Genomic DNA, 15,301 nt, shown 5'->3' with positions numbered 1-15,301 from the left:
TAATAGTCCAGAACTGCTCAGGGAAAACTCAGAGAATGTGCGCTTCTATCAGGAAAAATTAGCTGTTATATTATTGAAAGGGCACGCAAGTCGCGCTAATGCTGGCTCGAGTAACAGAGAGGAATTGTAGCGAATCGTCTATGACACTGTGTCGTCTGCGAGAGCTGCCAGTGTCAACGACAGATTTTTCCGACATGCCCGACAATTCTAACGGCTTCGTGGCACCTCCACGCACACATAGAGTCAATGTATAAGAACGTCTGAAATTTCGGACGCAAGAGCCTTTCGCCGTCTCATTTTCTGGACTTTCTTCCGTGAGCGCAGGTCCGAAACAGCATTAATTAAAGCCACCACCACCGCCATTTTGGTTATCTCGCCGCCTCAAACCCGCGCTCTCGCACGCACAGCCGCCACCGCGGCTAGCTAGGTCTAGTAGCTTCAACGTTCGCTATTAACCAGCCCTTCGGTTCCACGTTTGGATATGAAAAAAATTCGCCACTGTCGGCAATGGCACCGACTCCGCATTTGTAATCCTCGTTATTGGCTTAGAAGCTCGGAAAGCAAAACACGTTGCATAATTGTGGTTCTGAAAAGTTAGCTTCGCCTCATTACAGAAATGCTAAATGGCAAAGCACGTTCCAAGTTGTGCGTTGAAGTTTAACAAGGGCGGGAAGGGGCAATTCTCACGAGACACAGTATGTATTTATTAATTGCACACGCCTGTACCCGCTGTCTCCTTTCGCACTACGAGTGATAATATGCGTAATAAGTGTACTGGCAGGCCTTCAGAGCTTTTTCGGAGGTGTCTGTGGCGATTTGAGCCCTTCAGAGCCGTAAAAGACATGCACTCATTTTTTCGGGTAACTTCGCGGCCTCAAGGGAGTCCGAAAAATCGGGCGTTGACTACGCAACTGACCAAGAGGATGCTTCAAATTGTCCGTGCGGTGTACGTGCCGCGGAAGGAGGTGGAGAAGAGAGAGGATCGACACGTTGAGGAATGAACGGGAAAGGAAGTGTGCCGCCGCTTCTTTGATGGTGCTTGAGCTCAAAAAGGAAGGTGTTGGCTGGCGCCGAGATGCAGGTGCCCCTCACCGAAAACAAAATAAACTCTTTAAAGCAACGAAACGCAACACTGAGGCGTATTGCGTGGACTGAGAGTATGTGAGGACAGTTGAGGCTGACTTTCCAGCAGCTGAGAGAGAATCTCATTTGTGACAAAGTTCGGGCCTCATACGAAAGAGCTTGCTATTATTTGATAGATATAGCTTATATGCAAAAATGTTTGATTCTGTAGACATCTGTGTTTATTCGCATTGGAATATGTTCTGCTGTATTTTCAACAGCCCTTACCATATCTTTTGAAGATATTTTATTCGCTGTGCATTTTACTAGCACTTCCCTTCTGCTTTATTTTCAAATAAAATAAACACTACTCCTTACTATTCAAACTCGATTACATCCTTTTTTATTTATTAACATGCTTACTCGAGAGTGACAGTATTGGGCTGCATGGTGTCAGCTTCTTTTGACATCAAACAAATGTTCTGTATCACTCAGGGTATTTTGCAAAGGCACTCAGGGAAAACCTGGAAAACTAGGGGAATTCGGCAATATCAACTTGATAAACACCACCACGCCACGGGATCACCGCCTTTGACAGTACCCACTGGCGGAAGAAACACCGCCCGGTGCTAATAATGCTCGGGCGCAGAGGGGTACGGTTTCAGGTGCGAGCAATGGACTATGCCACTCGTGATTGTGGCAGCCCGTGACTTAGCATGTAGAGGAGCGATGTGATAGGTTACGTTATTGACTACGTATGACATGGTAGGGGCCAAGATAACGTTAGACAAGTTTTTCGCATAAGCCAAGGCAACGTGACGTTAACCGCAGCATGACGAGTGCTCGAGGAGGAAAGCGCGCCTCCCGGTGCCGGCGGTCATCAAGACACATTTAATTGACCTGTGAAGCCGATAAGCAATCGCGCGCAACGTGGCAGGCGATGCCAGCCCGGGCAAGAGCATCCCGAGAACAGGCAGTGGGCCTCTCGAATTTTCCATTTCTGGCTACCCACGGGCTTCCAGAACCAGCCAGAGCACCTTTGTTTTTTCACGGGATGCTCGGCCCACCACGTTATACACATCCGCCGAGCGTTCGTTTTGCTAGGGCGGGACGATCCTGGCTACCCGCAGGGTGCCAGAATCAGCCGGGATGGTTTTCGTCTGGCTGCTCTCTGCAAGTTCTCTGGCTAGCAGACGACAAAAAGATTCACTTCGTGAACACGGGTGACGTGCAAGCGTACGGGTGATGCAGGGCACACGAGGCTATCGGCCTTCAGTGTGCCTAGACGTCTAGATTGTGCGCATCGCAAATCTCCTTCGAGATAGGGCTCGCGCGGCCGCTCAAACGCAGAAGCCGCCGGAGTAAAAGGCACCCTCCTCTACCACCCCGATTTTGGGAAGTTGGCGCGCTTCCTTCCCACTTTACTCCCTTGCGCACGCAAAATTTAGCACGCTTTCACCCGAGATCTCACCATTCGCGAAGACAATAGCCCGCCTGCGGCGAGTGCGTCGAGTTTCCGCGCCGCCATGAGGGCGCGCTTTAATTGCCAAGTGGCTGCAGAAAAGTCAAGGTCGCCCTGCACACGAAACAACTTTCTCTAATAACGTCGGCAATGTGCAGGAAAAAGAAAGAATCTTCACTCGTTCAATGTATTTCGCTGTAATATTTACCTACGGTTGTAAGTGATCATTTTCTCAACGTCCAAAGCAATTTATTGTATTCAATCCTCGACCTTCGCGAGAGAGTTGGCAGGAGCGAACGCTTGCAGTAAATCGGTCTTCTAGAAGCGCTGCCGCAACACTGGCAGCGGCACGCTTACAGATGCTGATGCCGACATTGCTGCGCACGACAGCTGCACGCCGTTTTAAGAAATAAATGCGTCTGCGACGATCGTAGCCTCTTTAGCGTTTCGGTATTCCCTCGCGCGCATACTCCCTTGCGTTAAATGAAGCACAAGCGAAGCTCGATAGAATTACAGCGGAGGAAAACGGAACAACAACGTACGCCTAGCTGCTCCGCCTTAGCTTGAGCAACTTCAAGGGGCTTTCTCACTAGATAGTGGTGAGCATTCTTTTCTCATGCGCGTCACATGTGCAGCGCGGGTTCCCCATAAGCTTCTCTACCCATCTCCTTCACCCTCGACCCGCCGCGGTAGTGTTCACGTGTTCGCACAAACGCGAAAGTTGCGATGTCCATGGCGGTGGCCTCCACACTCAACAAATAATTAATGCTGCTACCACTACGCAGTGGGATTGTGACAATGGCAGCACCCTTATTCCTTAGCTGTGTGCGTTAGAAGCGCAGGTGTTAGCGTTGTGTGATAAATGCAACGCTATTGTATTTTCACACGCTTCCTTTCGACAAGGGCAAACGAGGCGCTCGGTTTTTGGTTAGCCGCCACCACGAAACAAACAGACAATGAAGCAAATTTTTCTGCGTCACCTACTTCATGCCTTACCTGTTTTAAACACTAGAAATGATATAACGGAACACACGTTAGAATAAGCAGTTTAGAAGGTTTACGCCAGCAGTTGTCTCACGAAATCCCGCTGTGCGGGCTAACCACGATAATTTTACAAAGGCTAACCATTATTTTCCTACTCTACCAAAAGCCGGTGAGTTGCAAAAGGCTTCGAAAGGAAGTGCGCTTTCTTTTCATGCGCTGCGTGTGGTTGCCGTGGTTGTGTTCTGTTCTGTTTCCTGCGAATTTCATGCCGAGGAAGTTTCATTAGGCCTCAGGAAATCACGCAGAGTGTTTACAATAGGCGAAGTCTCTTCCTGCTGCTAAAGGGCATGGAACACATCACCAGAGTTAATCGTTCTTTCTGACAGTTAATTTGCGCAAAGGATAAGAGTGATGAAATAGGTAATAGAATAGCCCCCAAGCATTCTCCGTTCAACGCTGTGTTTTACACCAAGACGGCGTCCTTCAGGTTTTGCTGGCGATTGACGTAAAAAAAAAAGATAAACTAGCGGACCACACATTGTGCCAGCTGAGCTCAGTAAATTTTATCCTGAGTGGGTGCAGTTTTGCTTCGACATTCAATGACAATCGAATGAAGTAGTGGCGCAGTACTTCCCGTTTTTAAAGGCGGCAACCGCATGCATATGAGTGTTTATTGTCCTGCAAGGCTGACGACAATATGCTTCGAATTTCTGCAGCCTATTTTAGTCAAGAAAGTTATGAATTAAGTGAAAGCATAGGATATACTTCTTTGAAATTAATATGTGTTCAGCAGCATCTTTTCGACTGCGACAGAGTTGACAGAAAAACTTCAGAATTTTTATGACTCGAATGATGCGTGACAACAGGCGTACATCATTAGAATAGTTGTTAGGAAAGCCGTTTACAAGGTCTCGCACTGGAAGTTAGCTTTCGTTGTCAGTAGATTAAGACTCAAAATGTAGTAATAAACAGAATATAAACTGATTTTATAATGCCATAGCAACCAGTGTGCATAAAGAAAGTCGCCGTTTCGCCCGAAAGCCGAAGCGTCGATTGCGATAGCAAAATAGCAGACAGCCATACGAAGCAAGGATAGTACTTTTCTCGGCCGTATCATCTTGTAAATATTCGCTTGCAAATAAATTAACAAGCACGGTGTCAATGCGCACAGCAAACGTGGACACATCACACTCAGTGACCACGGATACTCGCTGTGGAAACGCTTGCGCGAGGAAATGTGGCAGCAGCAGTGAGCGAAGAGATCTTCGTGCTGTCTATCGCTTCAACGCAAAGTGAGCGCCGAGAAAACACAGCACCCACAAAGCTACGAGCCGCCGACGTACCTAGACTCTACCCGCAACGCAGATCGCTCTCCAGATACGGCCGCGCGAGCGTGTGCTGCCGCCACATGCGTAGTTGCAGTTTGAGTAGAACGCCGCCGCCCACCACTTCCCGCCCAAATGCCTCACAACGTTGGATGCCTCGAGTACCAGGGAATACGGCGCGCTTCCTTTGCGCTTCCGTCCCTTTTGCGAGGGTGAGACTGAGTCGCAATCGTCGTCCCCACTCGCACGATTTCATTCGCGCATACAGCGTAGGGCACGCGGCGACGGTGTTATCGTCATTAGACTTCATACGGAACCTCACGTCGACGCCATTGCCAACGGCAGAAACGCGCTTGGAATGTCCATATAAATTCTATCGCAATAATAACTACACGTTAAGTCCACATCAGGTCTTCTCAGGAGGACACCAAGTATCTGTGTTGGGGCTAGTGCTTATTCTTGTAAAGCCCCCACCCCACCCCTTCGAACACATAACCGCTATTCACTTAGGTGTCAGGCAAGTCCTATTACTTTTCTAACAAAGATTGATGTCTCAGTGTACCTAAACGTCACTGAGATTTCTTAATTTCTTGTTACACGTAGAAACATTAAGTTTTTTCCTGATAATTGTTCGATGTGTTTGCGAATTTCACGTACACAATATCAAACTAAGGTAGAAAAATGCCTATAAGTGGTGAGTCCGTGCTGTAAAAAACGCAGCATATAAATCAACTACGATAAGACAACACGTGTGCACGTCACCCCCCTCCCCCAAACAAAAAAATTACCTATAATTTATTACAAGTTCGTGAACCATGCTCAATGGTATGTAAGCAGCTTCAACCATTTAGTAGGTGCAGTGACCCATACACAAGCTGGCATTTAAAGGTCAAAACAATTTGTTCGAAGGTTAGACAAAGAAAGTTCTTTTCGAAAAATAAAAGTTTGGCGGCATGTTCTACTCATGTAACACGTGAATGACGGCATGTTCTACTCATGTAACACGTGAAAGGGAAAGCCTGCAGCACATTTGGTAACGCATTAACATAGACGACCTGTGGGGTCAGACTGCTTGCAAGACATAACGAACCACAGTGTCAACTGCATGTGTGGCCCTTTAAATCGACCTCCTCAACGACACGTGCGAGCATTTAATGCACTACGTATATGTACAGCTTGCTTGTAGCCAGTAAGCGTCACGATTTTGTAACACAACCCGAACCCAATTAAAGACACATATGAGTGTTGTACCTCATGATGGTTTAATTGTCGAAGTCCATTTTAAGTGCTCTCCGGTAGCTGGTGGGTCTTCGACATTGCACCGCATATTTGGCCGAGCGCATGTATTTCAAATCCTGTGAGCGATCCTCATATTTTTTAATTAAAGTCTTTTACCACACGACGGTAATACAATCTTACACTCGTACAACCCAGCCTCGCCCATGCGATCGGGGTCCGATTTATTTACCGCCTTGACGCCACGTTTCTGTACGTTGTATGCGTGATTCTAATGAATGTATGGACTGTACGGTGCTCTTTTCTGAGTACTCACGGCCTCTGCATAACGACAGGAATGAGCCTCACATTTTGACCTTGCTAGGGCTGGGGGAGGGGTGGCGGGGGGCGTTATGAACCACAGCTGAGGATTATAGTTTTTGTGCCGTTTGAGGGTATGCCGTGTTTTTGGGTATGGGCCATAGTTTTTGTACTACTGGACCGAACGACGCGTTTTTTTGGTAGAAGCCATTGCAATAAGTTACTTAAGGCTTTCGCCTTAAAATACAGTGTGCTAAAGCTGTCAGGCATTTCGCAGCGCGAAAGAAGTCCTTTAAATATTCATTACTCCCTAAAGGAGTAGAAGAATGGAATTCCCTATCCCGACAGTCCTTCAATCAGCCCCTCGTTAAAACAATTTGAAGAGCCGCTTTCATTTCATTTCTGTTGCGGCAATTAAAGTTGTAGAGATACCATGTACTGCTGATTTTCAACAAGTTGCGGCACTGTTTCTCTTCTTTTCGATTATTTTCAGAGCACTATGCATATGAATGCTCTGCAATTGTTAAACTTCTTCTGTTTTTTTTTTTTGCCTCCTCATTGGTGTCATATGTGATTTGCTCTCTAGCATATTATGCACTGTATTCCCATTTGTACATTTAGATCTGCTTATGATTATCGTTATTTTATGTTCTGCTAAAACACTGCCTCTTATTCCTATATTGCATTATGTACTTCTGTCTATTTTATTTATTTATTTATTTATTGTACCTTCAAGGCCCGAAGGCGTTACAGAAGGGAGTGGACGAAATGCAGAGCATGTGCAGATAACAGGGTATAATAATAAAAAAAAATTGAAAGTGCGGATTAACAAAGGTATTCTTCAAAAGTAGTTCCTAAAGTAGATATATCGGTTATGTTAACAATTAAGGCCGGCAGAGGGTTCCATTCATTCGTAGTTTTAGTAACAATGCTCGGCTCAACAGTATTCAGAAATAAATAAATAAAATTAAATAAGATATCCCTGCGTGGTATAGTACCCACTTCGCAGAACTGAGAAAGCTCAAACCGAAAAAAAAATTCAGATGTTGGCGACATATATCTGCTCCAACTACTGGCGGCCCAATTCAGTTTATTCAGGAATAAGAGCATTTACAGTGCAGGATTACGCCCGTATTGTAGCTAGTGATTTGCTAAAATTTTGAAATTGTTGTGGTTGGCAATAATTAAAAGAATAAAAACCGCTTCGACCCTTAAATAGACATATTTGAATGCAGTTAGATATTCCTGAAGAACATTGTGTAAATCCTTGTGGAACTGACATTACAATACATCGGAGGCGGCAAAAGATATTGCGACCCCTGGCGGTCCCAACAAAACCGCGGCGGCTCCTCCTGCTGACGCATCTATGAAAATTGTCTCAATGAGCAGAACCTGATGGCATCAAGACGGCAAGTTGGGCCATTTGGTTAGGATTCCTTGTAAGGTTCGTTACAGCGCAGCACAAGACATGGACCATAGGAAGGTATAAAAAGCAGCGCCGTGTCATCGTTTTAAACCCTCCTTTTTTCCTTGTCTTGTGTTGTGCTGTAACGAACCTTACGGTGAACCTGATGGAACCGAGTGCCCGATTGCTCGTCTAACATCATATTTTGGCAATCTGTTATGCTGCACGTCAGTCTAACACTACGCATAGTACTAGGTGCGGTATGAGTAGAAGGAAAACGTGATGCTCAATAGCCTATTAAGGAAAAAAATTTATAATCGCCTGTGAGCCTCAACAGTATGTGCAGAAGTACGTTTACCTAGGTCAATTACTCGCAGGAGAGCCTGATCCAGAGAAGGAAAATTATAAAAGAATAAAAACAGGCTGGAATGCATAGGGCAGGCATTACCAAATCCTGACTGGGAGTTTACCACTGTCGCTGAAAACAAAGAGTGCTATGATTGCATTCTGCCGGTGCTAATATATGGGGCCGAAACTAGGACGTTAACAAAGAAGCTCGAGAACAAGTTAAGGACCGGGCGAAGAACAACTGAAGAGAGCAGTGTGGATAAGAGAGCGAACATGGATAGTCGATAACCTAGTTGGCATTAGGAGGGAAAAATGAAGTTGGGGAGGCCATGTTATGCGTAGAGTAGATAACCGGGGAAGCATTAAAGTAACAGAATGGGTGCCAAAGGCAGGCAAGCACAGTCTGGGAGGGCGGAAAATGAGGTTGGGTGATGAAATTAGGAAATTTGCAGGCGCAAGTTGGAATCAGCTAGACAGCGGGAATTGAAGATTACTGGGACAGGTCTTCGCCCTGCAGTGGACATCAAAATAGCCTCATGATGATGATAATGATGGTTATCTCCATTGGTCGAACAAAATAGCAGAGATGCGCGCTTTCCAACTGTGACATGTTTGTTTGCAGTGTCGATATTTCTAAGGCGGTTGGCTAGAATTGCTTGCAATTATCTTTTTTATAGGAATCAAATGGCAGTGGTATCAACTGCCCATTCACAGGTGCAGAGAATGCTGAGAAGTAAAAATACGTACAGCAATCGCACACTAAGCCTCTCAACATTACAATTACCTCGAGCGCAATCTCAAAAGCTATGTTGCTGCGGACTTGTCTTGGCATACGATATACCCCAATTGTTTAGCCACCTCCTGTTATATTTGAGCCTAACATAACTAACCCACTAAGGCAGACAGAAGCAGAATTGAAAATAGAAAAAAAAAAGGATGTGATATTAAGTACCGCAAAGCTAAAAAAAACCGCTTGTAAGGAATTTGCTGTCAACTTTCGGTCACAACCTTGCCTTGCTATGGTCTCTGAAAGGAACCGGATTGCCACATTTGATGCTCTTTTTTTATGCCAATAAACGAGGGCTGAAATGTTTGCTTTCATATTCGTCGCGATCACCAGATTGTTGTAGAGGTGGGAACACTTACAACATTGGGGCGTGAGTACATATTGCTGCACTGTGATTTTTCACGCATGTTCTTTGAGTATAGCAAACTTGAGACACCTGCACCTTTCTCCCATCAGTTTTAGCATTGTTTGAGCCATCAAATGAGCGCTAACTACACTGTTTCGTTCAACATATATCGCGTTTGTCTACAATCGTCCTGATCTATAGAAGTGCCGACAGCGGCGAGCAGTCGTCTTTAGAATCAAGAGAACTTCACAAATGACCTTCTCAGTAATGAGTGAGGAGCAATTTGTAATGCCATATTTGAACTATACCGATATCGGAAACATTACCACAAAGTGTCGTGCATCTTATTTTTTCAAAAAATGTCGACAGAAGCTCCATAGCGAAATCTAATGCCATTCCAGCTATATTGTTTTCGCTCAGTGGGAAGCGTAGAATTATAGGACACATAAAATCAGACGAAGAAAAGACTGTAAGAATAAAATAAGATACGCACAGTCACGAAAGCAGCCAGTTACTATATTTTAAACCCTGCCAAAATGTTACTTCCACACTGTTCCGTCCCCAGTTAAGCGACGTTGTACACGCAGCAAGAATAATAGCGGAGTTGTTCCTCAATGGTGTTCACTGTACGCGTTTCTTCTCGTTTTGGCTATGGCCAGCAATAGATCGAAGAAATGAAACGATAGCTCGAAAGCGAACGGCAGTGGCCCAAAAGTTGGTAAAGGTGGAGAAGCTGGCCGGATATTTTCAAACTATAGGCAGCGGCCGGCCGGCTCAAGGCGCAAGCGGCGCGATTGTGAACAGCGCCGCGAACGGCAGCACTAAGAGAACTGGCATGGGAAATAGACGACGGGGCCAAGGTGTACACGGCGCTTCCAGTAATTTCACTCTGCGGCCTAATGCCTCAGGTACCGCAACACGTATTTACGTGTGTCTGCTCTTGAGAAATGTGGTGGCGTGTACGAGTCGGGCCTCGTAGTTTCAGGTAATAGATATTGTTATTGAGAGTATTTAATCGACAGTAAACGGTAAGCACTTGGCTAGTCAAGACTGCAGAGGGCACACAGGTGTCAGCAGGTCTTTCAATCAGACAGAAGAGACTCTGACGGAGCCCCAATACAACGTCTTTGTCTTTACCACTGTTCGTAACATTATCCCCGGCCGGTGAAGCGCCGTCCCGGTGCTGGCTGTGGTCAAAATGGGTCATCACAGTTGTAACGGTGATGACCTCTCATAGGTGACAGGAGTCATCTGGATCAGCACGCGGTAGGGCCCGACGTACCGCGACGGTAACTTTTCACAGAGGCCGACACGACGCGATGGGAGCCAGAGAAGGACCAGCGAGCCCAGCGGAAAAGCAGCATCTCGGTGTCGACGATCGCAAATGGACTTTTGCGCGGTCTGCGATGACGAGAGCCGAGCGCCGGCTGCCGTGCGCGCGATGAGCGCACGCGTGATCGCATCTTGGGCATAGGAGGTTGTCGACGTGGTCACCAGATCAAAAAGGAACGAAGTGTCCAAGCGTAATAAGGGAAGGCGGCCAAAGTGAAGATAGAAGGGTGAGTAGCCGGCAGTGTCATGACGCGATGAGTTATGTGCAAATGTGACAAACGGAAGGGCAAGGTTCCAATCATGGTGATTATCAGAAATGTACATGGAAAGCGTGTTGGTCAGTGTACGGTTGAGACGTCCGGTGAGGCCTTTGGTTTGAGGGTGATATGAGGTGGGGAAGTTGTGATGAGCAGCACATAATCGAAGTAGGTCGTCAACCACAAGTGACAGGAAGTAGCGACCGCCATCTGTGAGTAGGTGACTTGAGCGCCATGTTGGAGGATGAAGCCGTACAGTAGGAAGTCGGCTACGTCCGTGGCGCAAATGGTTGGCAACGCTCGAGTAAGTGCATATCGCGTGGTATAATGCGTAGCGACTGCAAGTAATTTGTTTCCTTTCGTGGAAATTGCAAAGGGGCCGAGCGAGTCCAGTCCCACTAGATAAAACGGCTTTGTTCGAACGCAATTGGCTAAGGAGACAAGCAGGTTAAATGGCAGGTTTCTTGCGCCGCTAACATAGGTCAAAAGATGTTACGTAGCGGCGAACGGAACGATAAAGGCCCTTCTAGAAGAAACGTCGTCATCATCATCATCATCAGCCTGGTTATGCCGACTGCAGCGCAAAGGCCTCTCCCATACTTCTCCAACTACCCCGGTCATGTACTGATTGTGGCCATGTTGTCCCTGCAAACTTCTTAATCTCATCCGCCCACCCAACTTTCTGCCGCCCTCTGCTACGCTTTCCTTCCCTTGGAATCCATTCCATAACTCTTAATGACCAGCGGATATCTTCCCCCCTCATTACGTGTCCTGCCCATGCCCATTTCTTTTTCTTGAACTAAGATATCATTAACTCGCGTTTGTTCCCTGACCCAATCTGCTCTTTTCTTATCCCTTAAAGTTATACCTATCATTCTTCTTTCCATAGCTTGTTGCGTCGTCCTCAATTTAAGTAGAACCCTTTCCGTAAGCCCCCAGGTTTCTGCCCCGTACGTGAGTACTGGTAAGACACAGCTGTTATAAACTTTTCTCTTGAGGGATAATGGCAACCTGCTGTTCATGATCTGAGAATGCCTGCCAAACGCACACCAGCCAATTCTTATTCTTCTGATTATTTCAGTCTCATGATCCGGATCCGCAGTCACTACCTGTCCTAAGTAGATGTATTCCCTTACCACTTCCAGTGCCTCACTACCTAGTGTAAACTGCTGTTCCCTTCCGAGACTGTTAAACATTACTTTAGTTTTCTGCAGATTAATTTTTAGACCCACCCTTCGGCTTTGCCTCTCCAGGTCAGTGAGCATGCATTACAGTTGGTCCCCTGAGTTACTAAGCAAGGCAATATCATCAGCGAATCGCAAGTTACTGAGGTATTCTCCATCAACTCTTATCCCCAATTCTTCCCAATCCAGGTCTCTGAATACCTCCTGTAAACACGCTGTGAATAGCATCGGAGAGATCGTATCTCCCTGCGTGACCCCTTTCTTTATTGGGATTTTGTTGCTTCCTTTATGGAGGACTACGGTGGCTGTGGAGCCGCTATAGATATCTTTCAGTATTTTTACATACGGCTCGTCTACACCCTGATTCCGCAATGCCTCCATGACTGCTGAGGTTTCGACTGAATCAAACGCTTTCTCGTAATCAATGAAAGCTATATATAAAGGTTGGCTATATTCCGCACATTTTTCTATCACCTGATTGATAGTGTGAATATGGTCTATTGTTGAGTAGCCTTTACGGAATCCTGCCTGGTCCTTTGGTTGACGGAAGTCTAAGGTGTTCCTGATTCTATTTGCAATTACGTTAGTAAATACTTTGTAGGAAACGAACAGTAAACTGATCGGTCTATAATTTTTCAAGTCTTTGGCGTCCCCTTTCTTATGGATTAGGATAATTTTAGCGTTTTTCCAAGATTCCGGTACGCTCGAAGTGATGAGGCATTCGGTATATAGGGTGGCCAGTTTCTCTAGAACAATCTGCCCACCATCCTTCAACAAATGTACCATTACCTGATCCTACCCAGCTCCCTTCCCCCTTTGCATAGCTCCCAAGGCTTTCTTCACTTCTTCCGGTGTTACCTGTAGGATTTCGAATTCCCCTAGACTATTCTCTCTTCCATTATCTTCGTGGGTGCCACTGGTACTGTATAAATCTCTATAGAACTCCTCAGCCACTTGAACTATCTCATCCATATTAGTAATGATATTGCCGTCTTTGTCTCTTAACGCATACATCTGATTCTTGCCAATTCCTAGTTTCTTCTTCACTGTGACGACCCACTTATGGGGCCAAAGGTTCGTTTACTCAATGTTTTAACGGTTCTCTTAGGCGGAGCCTCCGAGAACCCAATTGAGGACAAAGCCGTTGGTTTGAACACACACACAAAGACTTTTAATCAAACTAAAAAGGCATAAAGCAAAATAGAAAGAAATAGAAAGCATGCATAAAATAAACATTCAAGAAGACATTGCGGTAAGGAACACACTTAGGGCTTTAACGAGGGCGCGAGCCCGGGCTTGCCACGAGGGCGGGGACGCGTCGCAGTCTCGACGCGGCAACGGGGTGAGAAGCTGGCAGAAGGAGTGGCGCCGGTCTCACCAAAGGTCGCGGCGTAAGCTGACCGACCGGGCGCCGGGAGCGCGCCAGCTCTGGCGAGGCGAGGTAACGCTGGCGGCTGGGTGGCAGGAGTGGACGGCGGCGGCGTTCTGGCCGGGCAGAGAGCTCGGGCCCGTAGCCCGACTGCTCCCCTCTCGCCCACGGCGCGGAAGCTCGAACGCCGGCCTCGGGCAGCAGGCGGCACGGCAGACGGGGGTGGCGTTCTGGCTGGGAAGCTTGCGTAGAACTCGGGCCCGAAGCCCGACTGTTCCCGTCCTGCCCACTGGCGCAAAAGCTCACCGGCCTTGAGGAGCTGACGGCACTCCTTCTGCCAGCTTCTCACCGTGTTGCCGCGTCGGGACTGCGACGCGTCCCCGCCCTCGTGGCAAGCCCGGACTCGCGCCCTCGTTAAAGCCCTAAGTGTGTTCCTTACCGCAATGTCTTCTTGAATGTTTATTTTATGCATGCCTTCTATTTCTTTCTATTTGCTTTATGCCTTTTTAGTTTGATTAAAAGTCTTTGTGTGTGTGTTCAAACCAACGGCTTTGTCCTCAATTGGGTTCTCGGAGGCTCCGCCTAAGAGAACCGTTTAAACATTGAGTACACGAACCTTTGGCCCCATAAGTGGGTCGTCACAAATTGGCGTCCGCGACAGGACAAGCTCAGCGGTGTTACCTGTTAAAGCCTTGTCTGGCACGAGGGAACGACGCACGACCAGCGTATTGCTTCCCGTATCTCGCAAGACTGACGCGGTCTGTCCGAAGATGACGCCCTTTAGCACAGGCATCTTGCGTGCCACATTCCTTGTGGGGGTCTTCACCGTGCTAACTACGTCTTGTTCAACGACTACTGCGTTTGACTCTTCCAGGCGCTCTTCTGGCGACAACAGGCAAGACGTCCTTGGTGGACCGTTTTTCTTGGTGCAGGCCTTGACATCATGCCCGGGCTTATGGCAATATCCGCAGTACGGTTGCCTCAGCTTAGATAGGCAGGCTGATGCCCCGTGACCCAATTTTCCACATACGAAGCATCGCATTGGAACTCTCTCAGATGGGCTTCCGGTTTTCTCCGTAGGGTTACTGCCTTCCGATTTCTGCCGGAACACTAACAAATTGGGCTGTCTCTGGGCCTCTAGGAAATTATCGGCAGCTTCGGCCATGTCATCTAGCTGGCGGTAGCTCTTCTCGCGCAGGAAGAGTCCTAACCGATGATGACAGTTGTTCAGGAACTGTTCCGTCACCACTAGGTTGCGAAGTGCCAAATACTCTTTTTCGGTTTTGGACATTTCCACCCACCGATCAAAGAAACTCAGTAGCCTAGTTGCGTACTGCTTTCCAGTTTCGCCATCTTGGGGTTTGCTCTGTCGGAACTTCTCCTGGTAGCCTTCCGCCGTAAAACGAAAACGCTGGAGCAACGCCAACTTGGCTTTATCGTAGCCGAGGGAGTCTTCCGGAGACAGAAGTCCAAAGACTTTCAGAGCTTCTCCGCTCAAGCATAAACTTAGAGCCGTAGCCCATTTGTCTCTAGGCCATTCTTGTCCGGTGCCGACGCTCTCGAACCTTTTTAAATATGCATCCAAGTCGTCCCGGCATTCGTTGAATCCCGGCATCAAACTGTGAGGATTCACGCTGAATGGGGCACTCCCTCCTGGTCCTCGGTCAGCTGTCCTTGCAGCGTCCGTTGCCGCCATTTGGAGGCGCAACTGAAGCGTTCGCTCCTCCAATTCTAGCTGCCGTTGGCTCGTCTCGCCGCGATTGCCCTCAGCTTCCGCGACTTTAAGTCGTAACTGTAAATTTTTCTCCTCTAATACAAGCTCCTGCCTTTTAGCCTCGCGCTCCGCTGCTCGCTCTTCTCGCGCCGCTGCCCGCTCCTCTCGCGCACGCTCTTCCTGTTCGTTC

The 15,301-nt window shown here is 47.4% G+C and overlaps 1 protein-coding gene and 1 long non-coding RNA gene across 6 annotated transcripts in view; both read left to right on the top strand.

The window, feature by feature from the left end:
* Nucleotides 1-15,301, top strand: part of LOC126537808 (uncharacterized) — a 269,368-nt gene that overhangs the window by 87,560 nt on the left and 166,507 nt on the right. The window lies entirely within an intron of this gene.
* The window catches only part of LOC140217369 (uncharacterized), a 98,520-nt gene continuing 86,766 nt past the window's right edge, over nt 3,548-15,301 (top strand). The window contains exon 1 of one of the 3 annotated variants that reach the window (XR_011893914.1): nt 3,548-3,677. This is a non-coding gene — a long non-coding RNA (uncharacterized lncRNA). The remainder of the gene's footprint in view (nt 3,678-15,301) is intronic. The other 2 variants (XR_011893913.1, XR_011893917.1) reach the window with 2 other exon arrangements.

Source organism: Dermacentor andersoni, chromosome 4 (genome assembly GCF_023375885.2).
Source record: "Dermacentor andersoni chromosome 4, qqDerAnde1_hic_scaffold, whole genome shotgun sequence".
In the NCBI taxonomy this organism is placed as follows: Eukaryota; Metazoa; Arthropoda; class Arachnida; order Ixodida; family Ixodidae; genus Dermacentor; species Dermacentor andersoni.
The sequence above is the reverse complement of the archived record's forward strand: the minus strand, read 5'-3'. Positions and strand labels throughout refer to the sequence as shown.